Source organism: Erinaceus europaeus, chromosome 12 (genome assembly GCF_950295315.1).
Source record: "Erinaceus europaeus chromosome 12, mEriEur2.1, whole genome shotgun sequence".
Taxonomy (NCBI): domain Eukaryota; kingdom Metazoa; phylum Chordata; class Mammalia; order Eulipotyphla; family Erinaceidae; genus Erinaceus; species Erinaceus europaeus.
In genome coordinates, this window is record NC_080173.1 from 93,443,571 (window position 1) to 93,460,245 (window position 16,675).

The window sequence follows — 16,675 nt, forward strand, 5'->3', positions numbered from 1 at the left end:
GGGTTGAAGCCTCTGGTCCCCATGTGCAGGGGAAAGCTTCGCAAGTGTTGAAGCAGGGCTGCCTGGGTCTGCAGGTTGTCCCAGGGCTCTCCGCCCCCCTGGCCACTGGCGGTGGAGACCTGCGTGGCCCCTAGGGGTCCTGGGGTTGGGGTGGCAATGAGGGTAGAATGCTCAGAGAGGAAACACACATCCAGATCTGGGAGAAGCCTCATAGACTACTCGTTTACTGGGGTGTACAAGCAGACCGATACACCCAAAAGGTTTGAGAGAGGTTAAGATCATCATCAAGCCATACACACAATGCAGAGTTAAGGTTTTTTTGTTGTTGTTGTTGTTTTTTCTTTTTTGCTTCCAGAGTTATTGCCAGGGCTTGGGCTGGGTGCCTGCACCACGAATCCACTGCTCCTGGAGGCCATTTTCTCCCTTTTGTTACCCTGGTTGTTTTACCATTGTTGTGGTTATTATTGTTGTTGTTGATGTCGTTGTTGTCGTTTAGGACAGAGAGAAATGGAGAGAAGAGAGGAAGACAGAGAGGGGGAGAGAAAGACAGACACCTGCAGACCTGCTTCACCGCTTGTGAAGCGACTCCCCTGCAGGTGGGGAGCTGCGGGCTCTAACCCGGATCCTTACGCGGGTCCTTGCGCTTGGCACCACGTACGTTTAACCGCCCAACCCCCTTAATTTTTTTTTAAATAGCCTTAAAATATTTTATTTATTTATTTTTTAATTTTTGAGAGAGATGCAGAAAGACGCAGATAGAAACACCAGACACTGCTCAGCTCTGGCTTATGGGGTTGCAGGGGATTGAACCTGGGACTTTAGAGCCTCAGGCATGAGAGCCTATTTGCATAACCATTATGCTATCTACTCTCCGCCCCGGAATTAAGTTTTGACCTGTTAAGTATTTGATCTTAGCTGGGAAGTTACTGTACATTATAATTTATAAATACATCTGAAAGGTGTGAGTGGAAGCAGGAAGTGGGTCCTTGCAGGTTTTCCTGATTATAGATAGAAGCTAAGATTACTAGAAACCTTCCCCCTGGCATGGCTGACAGCCGTGGTCGAGAGGTTACATCGCTGGATGTGAAGCTAGAGGCCTGTGATCAAATCCCTGGAGTTGGATGGCTCTACTCTAAGGTAAGCCTGAATGTGAGGGGGAAGATGGGGCATTCAATTTATATTTAATGTTTATAAATATCCAGTTGTTAAGAGTATTCTTACCACAGACTGAGTCACTAGTACCTAGCTTACTAGGATCTGGTCATGAGCTCACAATGCCTAGGTAGGTCTTTTTCTCTAAGGGTGGATTACAAGCACCTGGGGTGCAGGCAGTAGAACAAATATAGAATATTTGCAGTAAGTTTCAGGTCGGCCATACACAGTAATTCATGGCTCTTGTTCAAAGGGAATGGGGGAGCCTGGACAGGAAGGTGCCCCATCCGGAAAAGCCCATCCATTATAATAAATCCACGAGATCAGGAAGACCTGCCTTGCACCCCTCAGAGAGAGGGGGCTCAGGATCAACCTACTCAGAGTCTCATGGAAATAATGGCCTGGACTTCCCAGACAGTGGGTCCTTTCTCCACAGGGATCTCTCTTTCCTTCTCTATCTCCCCTCCCCTCTCAATTTCTTTCTGTCTTTATCAAATAATAAATAAAAATAATTTTAAAATAAGAATCTTTTTAAAAAAAAAAAAAGAAAGAAAATAGCACCTTACAGGTAGAACTTAAGAAGTAAGGACAGGGAGGAGGAGATAGCATAATGGTTATACAAAAAGACTTTTATGCCTGAGGCTCAAAGGTTCCAGGTTCAATCCCCCACACCACCATAAGCTAGAGTTGAGCAGTGCTCTGGTAAAATAATGATGATGATGATGATGATGATGATGATGATGATGATGATGATAATAATAATCCTAAAGTGAAGCTAAGGTGTATTGTACTTACCAAATCAAAGGACTCAGGAGGAAGACACTGAACAGGAGGAGTGTTTGATGTCCTGGCACAAGATAGTGGAAAAGGTCCTTGGCTGAGTGGAAGTAGTGCTTTCAAACACCGATCATGGAAAGATGAGAAGTTGTACCTGTGTGTTAACAACTGTACTGTATAAACCATTAACCACCCCCGCCAATAACCACCCCCCGCCAATAACCACCCCCCCCACCCCCCCCCCCACCCCCCCCCGCCAAACCATTAACCACCCCCACCAATAACTATCCCCGCCAGGTGGGGGCGGGACTGGGTGGTGGCGCACCTGGTTGAATGCACCTGTTACAATGTACAAGGACCCAGGTTTGAACCCCCAGTCCCCACCTGGAGGGGGAAAGTTTTGCGAGTGTTGCAGCAGGGTTGCAAGTGTCTGTCTTTCTCTTTCCGTCTCTATCACCCCATCCCTCTAGAATTCTGGCTGTTTCAACCCAATAAATAAGTATAATGAAAAGACAAAAGAAGAAGAAGAGGAAGAAGAAGAAAAAGAAGAAGGAGGAGGAGGAGAAGAGGGAGAAGAAGAAGAGGAGGAAGAAGGAAGAGGAGGAGGAGGAGAAGGAGAAGAAGGAGGAGGAGAAGGAGAAGAAGGAGGAGGAGAAGAAGAAGGAGGAGGAGGAGGAGAAGAAGGAGGAGGAGGAGAAGAAGGAGGAGGAGGAGGAAGAAGAAGGAGGAGGAGGAGGAAGAAGAAGAAGGAGGAGAAAGAAGAGGAAGAAGAAGGAGGAGGAGGAGGAAGAAGAAAGAAGAAGGAAGAAGAAGAAAGAAGAAAAAGAAAGAAGAAGAAAGAAGTGTGTGTGTGGTAGGGGTGGAGGAGGGGGGAGTACGCAGAACACCTTCCCAGGAACCACCAGAGGGCGCCCTCCAGGTCCATGGGTCCCTGTGGGGTGGATGACTTGACTGAATTGCAGGGAAAGTTGAGAAAATATACAAATGATAACCTGTCCCACCAGTAGGCATAAGGGGGTAACTGCAGGGTAGACCATTAATCATGTGACATCAAACTAATATTTACACAACCCAAGCAAATCATTAAAATTTTTCTCGGGAGTCGGGCTGTAGTGCAGCGGGCTAAGCACAGGTGGCGCAAAGCACAAGGACCGGCATAAGGATCCCGGTTCGAACCCCGGCTCCCCACCTGCAGGGGAGTCGCTTCACAGGTGGTGAAGCACGTCTGCAGGTGTCTGTCTTTCTCTCCTCCTCTCTGTCCTCCCCTCCCTCTCTCCATTTCTCTCTGTCCTATCCAACAATGACAACAACAATAATCACTACAACAATAAAACAACAACAAAAGGGAATAAATAAATAAAATAAATATTTAAAAAAATTTTTTTTTTAATTTTCTCATTTTGAACATCCAAGTGGATCGCATCCCACTGTGAACTCCCTCCCCCCTGTAAGCCCTATATTACTTGTTCCCCGTTGTTCATGCCTCGGTCTCTTCGAGAAAGACAGTAAAAGGAGCTTCCCTGAGTTCATTCGGCCCACAGATACAGACAGAGCGTGTCTCCTGCTGAGGCAGACAGTTAGCTAAAGGCTGGAGATGCACTGATAAAAAGGCAGGCAGGGGCTCAACCCGTACAAAATGTTTGCTCCAGAAAAGGAAGAGACTCGGGATCTCAAGTACGGTGGTGGCAAATGGAGGAGTTAAGAAATAATCAGAATGGGGAGTCAGGCGGTAGCGCAGCAGGTTAAGCGCACATGGCACAAAGCACAAGGACCGGCAAGGATCCCGGTTCGAGCCCCTGGCTCCCCACCTGCAGGGGAGTCGCTTCTCAGGCGGTGAAGCAGGTCTGCAGGTGTCTATCTGCAGGTGCCTCTCTGTCTTCCCCTCCTCTCTCCATTTCTCTCTGTCCTATCCAACAACGACGACATCAATAACAGTAACTACAATAATAAAACAAGGGCCACAAAAGGGAATAAATAAATTAAAAAAGAAAAAGAAGAAAGAATCAGAATTAGGAGCAGAGGCAAGACAGCACTCAACAGGCTTAGAGCAAGAGCTCCCCATTTTGAGAGTCCCTCCACGTTCTAGAGGCTTGTTTTTCAGTTAAAGGACAGTAAAGGTTGAGAAACAAGATGACCTCTCCCCAGGAACACCTGGGCCATCCGGGCAGTTAGAGATAACTAGTTTAAGCCTGTAAGAGTGATGAAGATGCAAACTAATGTTTATGTGACAGTGAACATTTAGCAGTTCCCACTCAGCTTTACCGCCTCAGTTTGCTTCTGAATACCTGCTTTGCTGAGATACAGATTGGCACCAGAGATAGAGATTAGAGTGTACTGTTTACATAAAGATTGGGGTTGAACGTACCCTTTGCTCTGCTCAAGGTAAAGATTAAAATGTAATGTGCATCTGTATCCTTTAAGACATCCTGCTTGTATAATCCCCCCACCCCAATCCCATGAAACAGAAGGTCTCCAAGTTGCCCAGAGTTCCTAGCCCAGGGAGAGGTCCCAGCTAGTGAACCCTCAGCGTTGACTTTCCCTGTATGTGTGTCGTGTGTGTTTGTGTGAATAAATCTTTGAACATTGTTACTCTGTCCATGTCTGTCTTGGTTTGTAGTTGCCTGGGTCAGTGGCATCCTAACAAGGCAAGGTAACCAAGCAGAATTCCTTTGGCTCCTTCCTCCACCCCACCCTGGCCCGAGGCAGTTTGCGCGAAGTGCATAGAGTAGGAGGCTGCATGTAGTTTAATAATGATTTACAAGATTGTAAGATAATGGGATACAATTCCATAAAATTCCCACCACCAGAGCCCCATTTCCCATTTCCTCCATTGGAAACTTCCCTATTCTTTATCCCACTGGGAATATGGACCAAAATTCTATTTAAAAAAACATTTTTTCCTGCTTTATATCTTTTTTTAAAAATCTATTTATTTTAGGGAGTCCGGCAGTAGTGCAGCAGGTTAAGCGCACGTGATGTGATGCACAAGGACCGGCTTAAGGATCCTGGTTTGAGCCCCCAGCTCCCCACCTTCAGGGGAGTCACTTCACAGGCAGTGAAGCAGGTCTACAGGTGTCTTTCTCTCCCCATCTCCATTTCTCCTCCTCTCTCCATTTCTCTCTGTCCTATCCAACAATGATGACATCAATAACAACAACAATTACAACAAGAAAACAAGGGCAACAAAAGGAAATAAATAAATATTTTTAAATCTATTGATTTTATTTATTATTGGATAGAAATAGAGGGAAATTGAAAGGGGAGGGGAAATTAAAGAGGGAAAGAAACTGAGAGGCACTTGCATCCCTGCTTCTCTACTGGAATCTTTCCCCCTGCAGGTGAGGACCAGAGGCTTGTACCCAGGTCCTTTCACACTGTCATGTGTGCACTTAACCAGATGCACCACTAGCTGGTCCTGGACCACCCTGGGGTGAAGAAGGTGGAAGGTCTGGCTTCTATAATTGCTTCTTCACTGGACATGGACATTGGCAAGTCAATCCACCACCCCCCCATTCTGTTTTTATATTTCCCTAGTGGGATAGGGCTCTGGAGAAGTGAGGCTCCAGGACACATTAGTGAGGTCATCTGCCTAGGGAAGTCAGGCTGGCGTCATGGTAGCATCTGCAACTTGGTGACTGAAAGGCAGTGAGATATAAAGCAGGACAAATTGTTTGATGAACAGGAACCCAAAGGTAGGAATATACCAGCTGAAATTAGTAGTCTTCGTGTGGGTTAGGTATGTTCCAAGGAGACTACAGTAATTTTTGTTTGAGCTTGATAGCTAACATGCAAGTGGACTGAAAACGTTGGGAAGATTGAGAACAGGGCTAGAAAGCTGGAGTAAGGCAGACAGTAGCTCTCAAATATGAAGAAATATATAAATACCATTAACTCTAAACTCCAATGATCTGACCTAGTATAAAATACACACACACACACACACACACACACACACACACACACACACACACATATATATATAGAGAGAGAGAGAGATTTAGCACAGGAGCTTGTATAACCTCTAAGTCCCTGTTGGTCTGAGTTTGCAGTTCATAGCTCATGGTCACAGCTGGGAACATGCTAGGCTGCACTAGCTGGGAACATGCTAGGCTGCACTCATTTCAGGACCCGTCTTCCTCAAGTGACAGAGTAGGCAGACCCAGCCTCCCTTCAGAAAGTGGGGGAGTCCCTACCGTTGCTGCTTTCCTTAATGTGAGGGGCCACGTTCCTGGAGAGGCCCACAGAAAGGCTTATGATGATGTTCCTGATGGAAGTGACCAGTGATGGCGGAGAGAGGGATCTATTAGAATTCTAGGCCAATCTTGTCTATGTAGGAACCGCAGGATTCCCTGACTAGAGTCCCAGATGATGGGGTGGCTTGGTATTGATCAAAAAGGCCATCATTAAAGTGAACCAGTTTCTTGCCCTTATCTAGCCTTCACAGTCCTTTCTTTATCTGATGAGGTTAGACTTTCTCCTAGTTGTTAAGAGGCTGTAATTTTGTGTCTGTAACACTGGGCCACCTGCTGGTAATGCAGATAAGGAATACAAAACAGTGCCTGATCACTTAAGGAACAAGAGCAATGAGTGGATTGGTGGTGCAGGCACCAAGCCCCAGTGATAACCCTGGGAGCAATATATATATATATGAAGAGAGAGAGAGAGAAAGAATAGAAAGAGAAACAACAAGTGCAATATAGTATAGAAAGGAAGGGCTCGGTAAGAAAAGTAGTGTTCCCAGGCATTTATCAGCTTCAAATATACCTTGATACTGGGGCTTGACCACAAATTATGAGGGTGAGTGGGGTGTGTGGACCTGGGTGAAAGGGACCTTGAAGCAGATCTGTGCTCTGGTGGAGCCTTCTGCTCTCCTGAAGATACCCGGCAGGGCTTCACCTTCTGTTCCAGAGCCAGCTGCTTCTCGCCCTTAGGGTTTGGGGGAAGAGAGGGGAGACCTGTTGGATCCAATGCTCTATCAACCACAGACATCATACAAGATGGAAATGAGGAGCTTTAAGGAGTAAGAAATGCAAGGATCCCAGTTCAAGCCCCCACCTCCCCACCTGCAGGGTGGTGGTCGCTTCACAGGCGGTGAAGCAGGTCTGCAGGTGTCTCTCTCTCTCTCTCTCTCCCCCACTCTGTCTTCCTCTCCTCTCTTGGTTTCTTTCTGTCCTATCCAACAACAACAATAGCAGTAACAACAATAACAGCAACAACAATGGAAAAAAAGATGAGCTGTGTGTGTGTGGGGGGTGTATTGCACAAGCAAAAGGCTCTGGATAAAACGGAGATGGGGTGTGAGGTGAAGGAGGCCTCAGAGTCTTATTTATGGTGGTGGAAAGGGACCTACTTTGGGGTGAGAGTGTTCTACAGAAACTTCCCAAGGAGAGATGTGAGACTATACTCATGTGTCAACAACTGTAGTCTAAACCATTAACTTCTAAAAAAAAAATGTGGAAGAATAAGAGGAAGGAGACAGAGAAGGAAAGCAGGAGGGGAAGAGATAGAAGGGGAGGAGGAGGAGGAGGAAGAAGAAGAGAAGGAAAAGGAAGAAGAGGAGGAGAAAGGGGAGAGGGAGGGAGGAGATGGAGAAGGAGGAGAAGGAGAAGGAGAAAGACAGCTGTGTGTTAGAGGAGAAATTATTTTAGAAGGCCCTTGGTCAGATGAATGGAAGTAAGAAAAGCTCAATTATTTATGAAAGTTGAGGATTCTACTGAGAGCCATCATGCATTACCATTTGCAGTCACTTGCCTGCATTGCATGTCCATACAGAAGGCAGGGGCCTTACACTTCCAAACAAGAAGAAGGCTGCTTGGCTATTCCATGAAAGATCATTTCTGTCTGGCATTAGCTCAGCCAGTGAGAAGTTCTGAAGCACAGTCAATGAGAAGCCCTCAGTCCCCTGGACCCTTATTCCTCTCCAGTAAACCCTCCTTGAGAATGACTTTTTTTTTCCTCTCCCTTTTCTTCACATAAGTAACTTTCTCTCCTTTTTTGCCTGTGGTCCATTACGGCATGTGTTTCTCTAACTGTAATTCTTTGATTCCCAGATAAACATACTTTGCTTTTGACCATATCCTCAATTTGTAGGTACTTGACAAAGGCAGGCCACCTGCCTTGCCTTTTGCATAACCCAGGTTGGACCTCCAGCAACACAATGGGAGTGTCACAGCACAGGCTTCCTGCCAGTGCCACAGGGCTGGAGGTTAGAACTCAGGAGAGGAGGTAGGGATTGCAACATATAAATATAATATTTAAACAGAATATTTGTAGGGAAGGGAAAGAAGCTTTTCCTGCTTCCCTGGTGGTTTCTCAGCATGGTCTCTGTACAAAAGACAAATTAACAAAAGAGGAGGGCTGGACAGTGCTGCGTCTGGTTAAGTGCACACAGCTTCATGTGCAAGGATCCAGGTTCAAGCCCCCACTGCCCATGGCCAGTGGCATAACCCCTATGTGGGTGGGGAGTGGGGTATGATTCAGGTGTCTACCTTTCTCTGTCCCTCTTTATCTCTCAATTTCTCTCTGTGCTGTCAAATAAAAAAAAAATAGGCAGAAAAAAAAAAGGACACCAGGAGTGATGGATTTATAGCGCCAAACACTGAGTCCCAGCGATAACCCTGATGGCAACAGAAACAAAAAATTAGCAAAAAGAAAAGTGCATGGCTTTTTTCATTAACAGTTTTATGACTCAGGAGTCTCCAAATGAAACGGAATGCCAGGTTTGATGAAAACATTGAAAGTCACAGAAAACACAATAGAACAGAGCTAGAGCTTAAGTGCATCCAGTTGGAGAAAGAAGGCAGCCTGTCCTGTTGCTCCCAGTTTCCTTCTTTCTGCCTCTGTCTTAAGGAATTGTCGTATGCTTTACATTGGGTTGTTCTAGCTCTCCCCCGCCAAGAAAATTGGATCAGTCCTGTTAGTTTCGCAGGCCCACTTGGCCCCGCCCCTAGGAACCCCGAGAGAGTTCCAGAGTGAGAGAGTGCTTGCGCCGCTGCTGGGGGAAAGAGGCAGCAGAGTTCTGTTTGGTGATTAGTTTGTCTTAGTTTATAAATCATTGTTCCTGAATAAAGAAATACAGCTTCCCTGCCCAGCCGTATGTCTCTAGTCGTCTCTGTTACCCGCCCGTGAAGCTAGCCCAGCCAGCTAGAGCCGCCGAATTTTAACAACAAGGAATAAATCTGGAGTTTCCTCCAGATATAGGGAGGGTACCTCAGTCTTCAGGGGGAAGGAGAGACAGTCCTCTGTGAGTCTTCTCCTCCATGGTACTTGCTATGCCAAAGGGCTGTATCTCAGGAGAGCATGTTCCCAACCTCATCATGCTGAAGTATTAGACGCTAGGAACAACTCAACGCTAGCTAACTGCTAATCTTTTGCAATTCACTGAGTTTTATCTTGAGTCACCTATTTAACTTTCCTGCACCTCAGCTTATTCTTCATTGCAGTGGAGCTAGGGCACCTGACAGGTAGATGACACCAGGTAGATGTGTGAGGCCAAAGGTAAAACCCTCTCTCTCTTTGTCTCTGTTTCTTTCCATCTGATTATCTAAATGCAAACGCCTCCCGGAAGCAATGCTGTCATGCATGTGCAAGGTATTGATTTTGGGGGGGAAAAAATCAACCTTATTTAATTAATTAATTTATTTATTTTTGCCATGCAGGGTTATCATTAAGGTTCCGTGCCTGCATACTTGGTGTCCTTTTTTCCTATTTTTTTTTTTTAATAAAGGTAAGAGATAGAGAGGAAGGAGGGAGGAGATAGAGAAAAAAGGAGGAGGAAGAGGAAAAGAAGTAGGAGAAGGAGGAGGAAAAGGAGAAGGAGGTAGAGGAGGAGGAAGAGGAGAAGAAGGAGGAGAAAGTGAAGGACAAGGGGGAGGAGGAGAAGGATGAGAAGGAGGAGAAGGAGGAGAAGGAGGAGGAGGAAGAGGAGGAGGAGGAAGAGAAGGAGAAAGTGGAGGAGAAGGAGAAGGCGGAGGAGGAGGAGAAGGTGGAGGAGAAGGTGGAGGAGAAGGAGAAGACAGAGGAGGAGGAGGAGGAGGAGGAGGAAGAGGAGGAGGAGGAAGAGAAGGAGAAAGTGGAGGAGAAGGAGAAGGCGGAGGAGAAGGAGAAGGCAGAGGAGGAGGAGGAGGAGGAGGAGGAGGAGGAGGAGGAGGAGGAGGAAGAGAAGGAGAAGGAGAAGAAAGGCACCCTTAGCACTGCTCCACCATTTGTAAAGCATCTTCCCTATAGGTGGGGCCCAGAGACCTGGATATGGGTCCTTGTGTATACTAAAAATAAATTAACTGCTAAAATAAAATACTAAAAATAAATTAACGGGACACCACTTGAATTAGCTCTGCAAAAAGTGTGTGTGCAGGTTGAATGATGCTCTAGTAGGCATGTCTATTGTGGGGTTGTTGGGTGCTAACATTACTGTGAAAAGAAGTGTTGAACTTCCCTACTCTAAATACTTCCTTTGATTGTCTTTGTCTCTAGCCCTGCAATTTTCAGCCACTTCTCTTGATTTTGAAGTCTCTCTGTTGTCTATTAAGGACTACGTTCCATGCGATCAACTCACCTAGTACTCAATAGTATTCTCAGGACCAAGAATTTAATTTCTTCCCTAAAGTTAAAGTAAGGTTGTCAAATTCACCTGAATGTGCAAAAGGACAGGTCAAGCATTCAGGGAATGACCTAATTGGTAGTTCAGTCCCTGTTATTCACACTCCCACTCCGCATGAGATTACAGTCCACCCTCTGATATTTTCAGGAGTCTTCAGTGGCTGAATTTATTTCCATGGGCCCTCTACTTACTTGGAACATGCTTTAGACAGAATGTTTTATCTTAAAATAAGTTGTATATTTTCCCTTCTATAATCAGAATCCCTGCTTTTCGTATATAAACTATTTCTAATCTGTATAAATGTATAAGACATATTAACAGAGAAGGCTCCCCAGTTTTTTTTAATAAATTATAACTATGCTGTTGAATATATAATTTCATAGTATATAATTACATGGCACATGTAACTAGCAATTGTGTCTTTCCACAGGAATAAGAGTTCCTTGAGTATGAAGGGTGTGTTTTCCATCTCTCTGTGTCTTATAACTAAGAAATAAAACAAGTACTAATTGCATCTGTAGATTCGCATCAATAAATGCTAATAAAATCTGCTACAAACTTGCTGTGATAAGATAAACTCATTAACAATTTTTACTCATTAAAAATGCTAAAAGCCAGTTTGGTTAACAACTCTAGTTATGATTTAGTTAATGACTAAAACGTCATTGGTTTTGTATTTAAAAAAGAAAAAAAAATTCATCTTATCTGTGAATTTCTAAACAATCATTAATATTAGGTCCACAAAGAGAAATGCTGATTATTCCGAATGCATAGGAGTGTTTTAAATCATATACATTATCCAAAATGTAAAGTCCTTAATAAAATTAGGCAAGCAGTAAATGAATTTAAAAGTCAGAAGATAATGAAGGTGAGCCAAATGGTTAAGTTCCTTATCTGGAAATCATTCATACAAGTCAGTAGAAAAAGGTAAAAAGCAAATGAAATCTGAACAGGAGTTACAATCGAAAGAAGAAATAAAAGAATATAAAAGTATAAAAGAAGAAATCCAAGAGACAGTCATCATATTTACAAGTCCAAGCTCACCTACAGAGAGATGAAAACAAAACTCTACACAATTTTCAGACTGGCATTTACAGGCATTATTAGTACTTCATACTGAGCTATGAGTAAAAGCAATGTTCTCACACACAGCTGGTAGGGTATGAATCTGTGCAACTTCTTGGAGGGAAAGATGACCATTTCAGTTAGTACTTACTTAAAATACTCATGTCTTTCAGTTCATAAATAGAGATATACTTTTTCATTACTGTAAAACATGGAATAACCAGAGTCTATTGGCATGCACTGTCTATGAAATCAACTTTCCGAAGTGTATAGAAAAGCAATGGATGGACTTCACAAAATTAAACAACATGTTAAGTGCATCTTGTGCTACAAAACTTAGAACGTGATGCACGCATTAGTCACAAAACTGGCATTTTCATATTATTAAAAAAGCTAACTCTATTTCTAGGAAAGTTCCCTTTGAAGTTCTAGAAAAGTAAAAAAGAAAATGTATTTGGAATTTTTAGTACGTTAGCATTTAGTATTTGGAACTGAGTAGTCTAAATTCTGAAAATTAGAAGAGACTTTTCCCATTTGCTTAGCTACACAGAAGAATGGATTTGCTCCTATTACCCACATTTAGAATTGTCTCCAGAAACAGGCTTTCATTTGAAATGAATGCCAGAGAAGAGACAGAGGAAAAAGCACTCACAGGGAATTATGGGGTTTCCATGTCTCTGTGTTGAGATATTTCTCTGTGAAGAAACATCAGTGTTCTGGAACTATTCCAGTAATTACTATTCTGTACTTATTTACCATAAACTGGTTTCTAAGTACTTTTTTGTTTTTGTTATTAAAGGTCTTTGCATTTATTTATTTATTTTCCCTTTTGTTGCCCTTGTTGTAGTTATTATTGTTGTTGTTATTGATGTCGTCGTTGTTAGATAGGACAGAGAGAAATGGAGAGAGGAGGGGAAGACAGAGAGGTAGGGGAGAAAGACAGACACCTGCAGACCTGCTTCACGGCCTGTGAAGGGACTCCCTTGTAGGTGGGGAGCCGGGGGCTCAATCTGGGATCCTTAAGCCGGTCCTTGTGCTTTGTGCCACGTGCATTTAACCTGCTGTGCTGCCGCCTGACTCCCTGTAAGTACTTTTCTGGTCTTTTTTTTTTTCAGACAGGAAAAAAAAAAGGAGAAAGAAGAAGAGAGGTGTCACAGTGCCAAAACTTCCCTCAGTAGTGTGTTCAAGTTCTCCCACTTGGTATAGACAGGTGTTTTGCCAAGTGAATTAGCTGACTGGCATTTAGATAGATATTCAACCCCCTCAGAAGTCCACATGACTATTCTCTATGGACAGAACCATGTTTTTAGCAAAATCTTCAGAGTGGGATAGCAAGCATCCTAACTAATTCAGTTTGAGCATGATGCACTCACAAGCAATATTAGAATTTAAAAAAAAAGCTATTTAAAGGGCTCCAAGGTCAAGAAAACTGATACGAATGACTACAAAAGATACAAAACTTCTCTCAGAACTTCCTTCAAGTAAGATCTCAGCATGCAGACATAGTTCTCATAAAGAGCCACATTCTGAGGGCATTGAAAACCCAGAATCTGTAATCCAGCTGCAGCATCTATCAGTATATAAGCATATCCACATTGGGTCTTTGAAGGAGAAAATACAGTAAAAAAAATAATAAATAAAGGATAGAAAGAAAGAAAGAAAGAAAGAAAGAAAGAAAGAAAGAAAGAAAGAAAAGAAAATGAGGTCAAGCTGGGATTTTTCAAGCTAAGTTAACAGCTCTAAATGAGAGGGTATGAATTTTAAGCTTTCCATTGTGTGAAAAAAAAAATCTGCCAGGGGCTAAACTTTGTTGTTGGATTGGCCTCAACAAGCAAGACTGGGTCGCTGGGGTAGGAAAGAGTGAAGGAAGAAAGGGAAGAAAAATGTGGCTTCCTGTGGTTTTATGAGGGTCACTTCAGCCTTAGGAAGTAGGGACATTGGGAGTGACTAAATTTATGCAAATGTAATGCAAGGTTTCAGAGAGAATTTGTTCAGTTACTTCATTAGCACTGAGGCCAAGGGCAGTCCAGAGCTAATGCAAAGTAGATCTGAGGATTTCCTTTTGTTTGCTTCCAGGTCTTCAGGGCAGTGGGAGTCAAGGGGTGAAAAGGAGGACAGTGGTGTCCTTGAAAGAGAGCAGAACCTGTGAGCTCTCCCAAGCCCTTTTGGCTTGAATACCAGCCTTTGTCTCCTAAGGGCCATTGCCTGGCTCCCCAAGAGTCTGAGTAATGAAGCAGTTGATTAAGACCTCATTAAAAGTTCATTGACATTCATCAAGATTGGGGCCATCACAGCAGCCCAGTGAGATGGAGAGAAGATGGGACCAAGGAGTTGTAAAATCTGAGTTTGAATGCCCTTTCTAGGCCCCTTTGTTTTATTTTATTGGGTTTTTGGTTGTTTTTTTTTTTTATCTCTTAGGAAGCCAGTTTTCTTGTTTTTTTTAAAAATAACTCCTGTATTGCTATGAACAAGTACTTTGAAAGGTTTAGATGTTGTACTTCTTCATTCTTGCTGTCTACCCCTTTCCTGTCTTCATCTGTTTGTGATATGTCTTTTACAAGCAATCTAGGACGTTATTTCAATCAGCTCTGCGTTGTTAGTGTTCCTGAGAAAGAAAAGGGCTCTGAGAAACATAGTTAGGTAATAAGTGAATGTCTAATAGGTTGGTGACAGGGATAAGAGTCTCTGTGAATCTGAAAGTACCTGTGCAAGCCACTGGACCTCAAAAAGAAAAAAGAAATGTAAAATGCTTAAAGCCTTGCTAGGCTGTTCATCACATATTGTTCAAAGAATATTCAAAGATGAAAATTACATTCAGGTGCAGCTTTGTGCCCAAATTCAAGATGGCGGTCTCAGTTTTGGGACCAAAACACAGCAGCAAATTCCAGAATGTATCCCACAGAGCACCTCATTCTTCCAAATGTTGGCATTCTACCATAAGAGTAGGGATCTGAGAATGCTGTACTTCTCTCCATCCCCAAGAAATTCAGTATTATGAGGGACCACTTATAGGCATTTATTTATTTATTTATTTATATTTTTATTACTGATTTAATATTGATTTACAAAATTACAAGATAATGGGTACAACTCCACTGCTGTTCCCACCACCAGAGTTCTGTATTCCCAATGCTTCTATTATAAGGTACAGCAGTTCTCCTAAGGTTGCATATGTGAGTTAACTGTTATTTCTACAACCATTGTCTACCCTTGAAAATATTTGCCCATTTTTTTCCATGGTTCCAGCTTTTCTTCCTTTCCAAGTCACACATACATCCATTACTACATCCAAATGTCCCTCCTTTTATTCTCTTCACTCTCTGAGTCCTGATAGAGTTGGAGTTCAGAGCCCTCCTGTCATCTTCCCCCTATCATTTCTCTTCTATTGAGAGTCTGACACAAAAGTATTTTTTAATAATTTTTTTAAAATTATTTTTTAATAATTCTGCACTGGGAGTGCAGAAGCTGGGAGTTCTGGCTTCTGTAATTACTTCTCCACTGGACATGGGCATAGACAGATTGATCCATACCCTCAACCTGTTTCTATCTTTCCCTAGTGGGGTAAGGCTCTTGGAGAGGCGAGGTTCTGGGACACACTGGTGAGGTTAACTGCCCAGGGAAGTCAGGATGGAATCATAACAGCATCTGAAACTTGGTGGCTGAAAGGCGGTCAGATAGGTGATTTACAGTCAACAATATTTATACACCTTTCCCATATTTGTGAGCTCTTTGGAAAATAACTAAAATATGCCTACTAACTATCTACAAAATGGAGACCCCCCCCCAACTCTTCATCTGAACTATTCCAGCCTTTAGGTTCATGATTAATCAACAATGTGTTTGGCTTTATATGTTAACTCTTTTTTCAGCCACCAGGTTCCAGATGCTACCATGATGTCAACTGGACTTCCCTGGGCAGATGAACCCACCAATGTGTCCTGGAGCCCCACTTCCCCAGAGCCCTTCCCCACTAGGGAAAGAGAGAGACAGGCTGGGAGTATGGATCAACCTGTCAATGCCCATGTTCAGTAGGGAAGCAATTACTGAAGCCAGACCTTCCACCTTCTCTGCATCCCATAGTTACCCTGGGTCCATACTCCCAGAGGGATAAAGAACAGGAAAGTTATCAGGGGGAGGGGATGGGATATGGAGTTCTAGTGGTAGAAATTGTGTGGAGTTGTGCCTCTCTTTTATAGTCTTTTTCAGTGTTTCCTTTTTATAAATAAAATTTTTTTTAAAAAGATACAAAACAGGAGAAAATGATTAATGAACAGGGACCAAAACGTAGGAATAGAACCAACGAAACTAAGGATCTTAGTGTAGAAAGAAGCACCAGTGATATTTTAAAGAAAAGGCTTCCCCAAGATAGTCAGATACACTCCCCATGTGGTCCAAGACAGAGTTTGACCATCTATGTCAATTTAGTGTGTGGGTTATTTTTTTATGAGATCAACAAAGTCCCTGTGGACTCAACAGAAACTTTCACCATTCCCTTAGAATAATGGAAATGGGGTTATTGTCCATATTTACATTTTATACCAAAAATAATTTTTCTTTGGGACAAAACTGTCTTTCTGGAAGGGCAGACACCTGATTTCAAAGCACCTGGTCTTTGCCCTTTGAGATCGCCTTCGCTGTTCTTGAAACCCTAGGCCTCTATCCTATTATTTTAACACTTACTTTTATTTATTGCATATGAGAAAGACAATTGAACATGAGACAATTTAACATAAGAGAAAAGGGGAGAAAGAAGCTAGAACACAGCTGCAATACCAGAAATCTCAGACATGAAAGCCTACCAGTTAAGCTGCTTCCCCAGCTACCCCTATCCCATTCTTTTTCCCCCCCTGGGAAATTCTCAATTTTCTTTTCTTTTTTTATTAGTGACTTAATATTGATTTACAAAATTGTAGAATAACAGGGATATAATTCCACATCATTTCCACTACCAGAGTTCTGTGTCCCTATTCCTTCCATTGGAAACTGGTTCTCCCAAGGTCACAGATATGAGTTGACTATTACTTCTATAACTATCTGTCTGTCTATCTATCTATCTATTTATCTATCTAATTTTTGCCATTT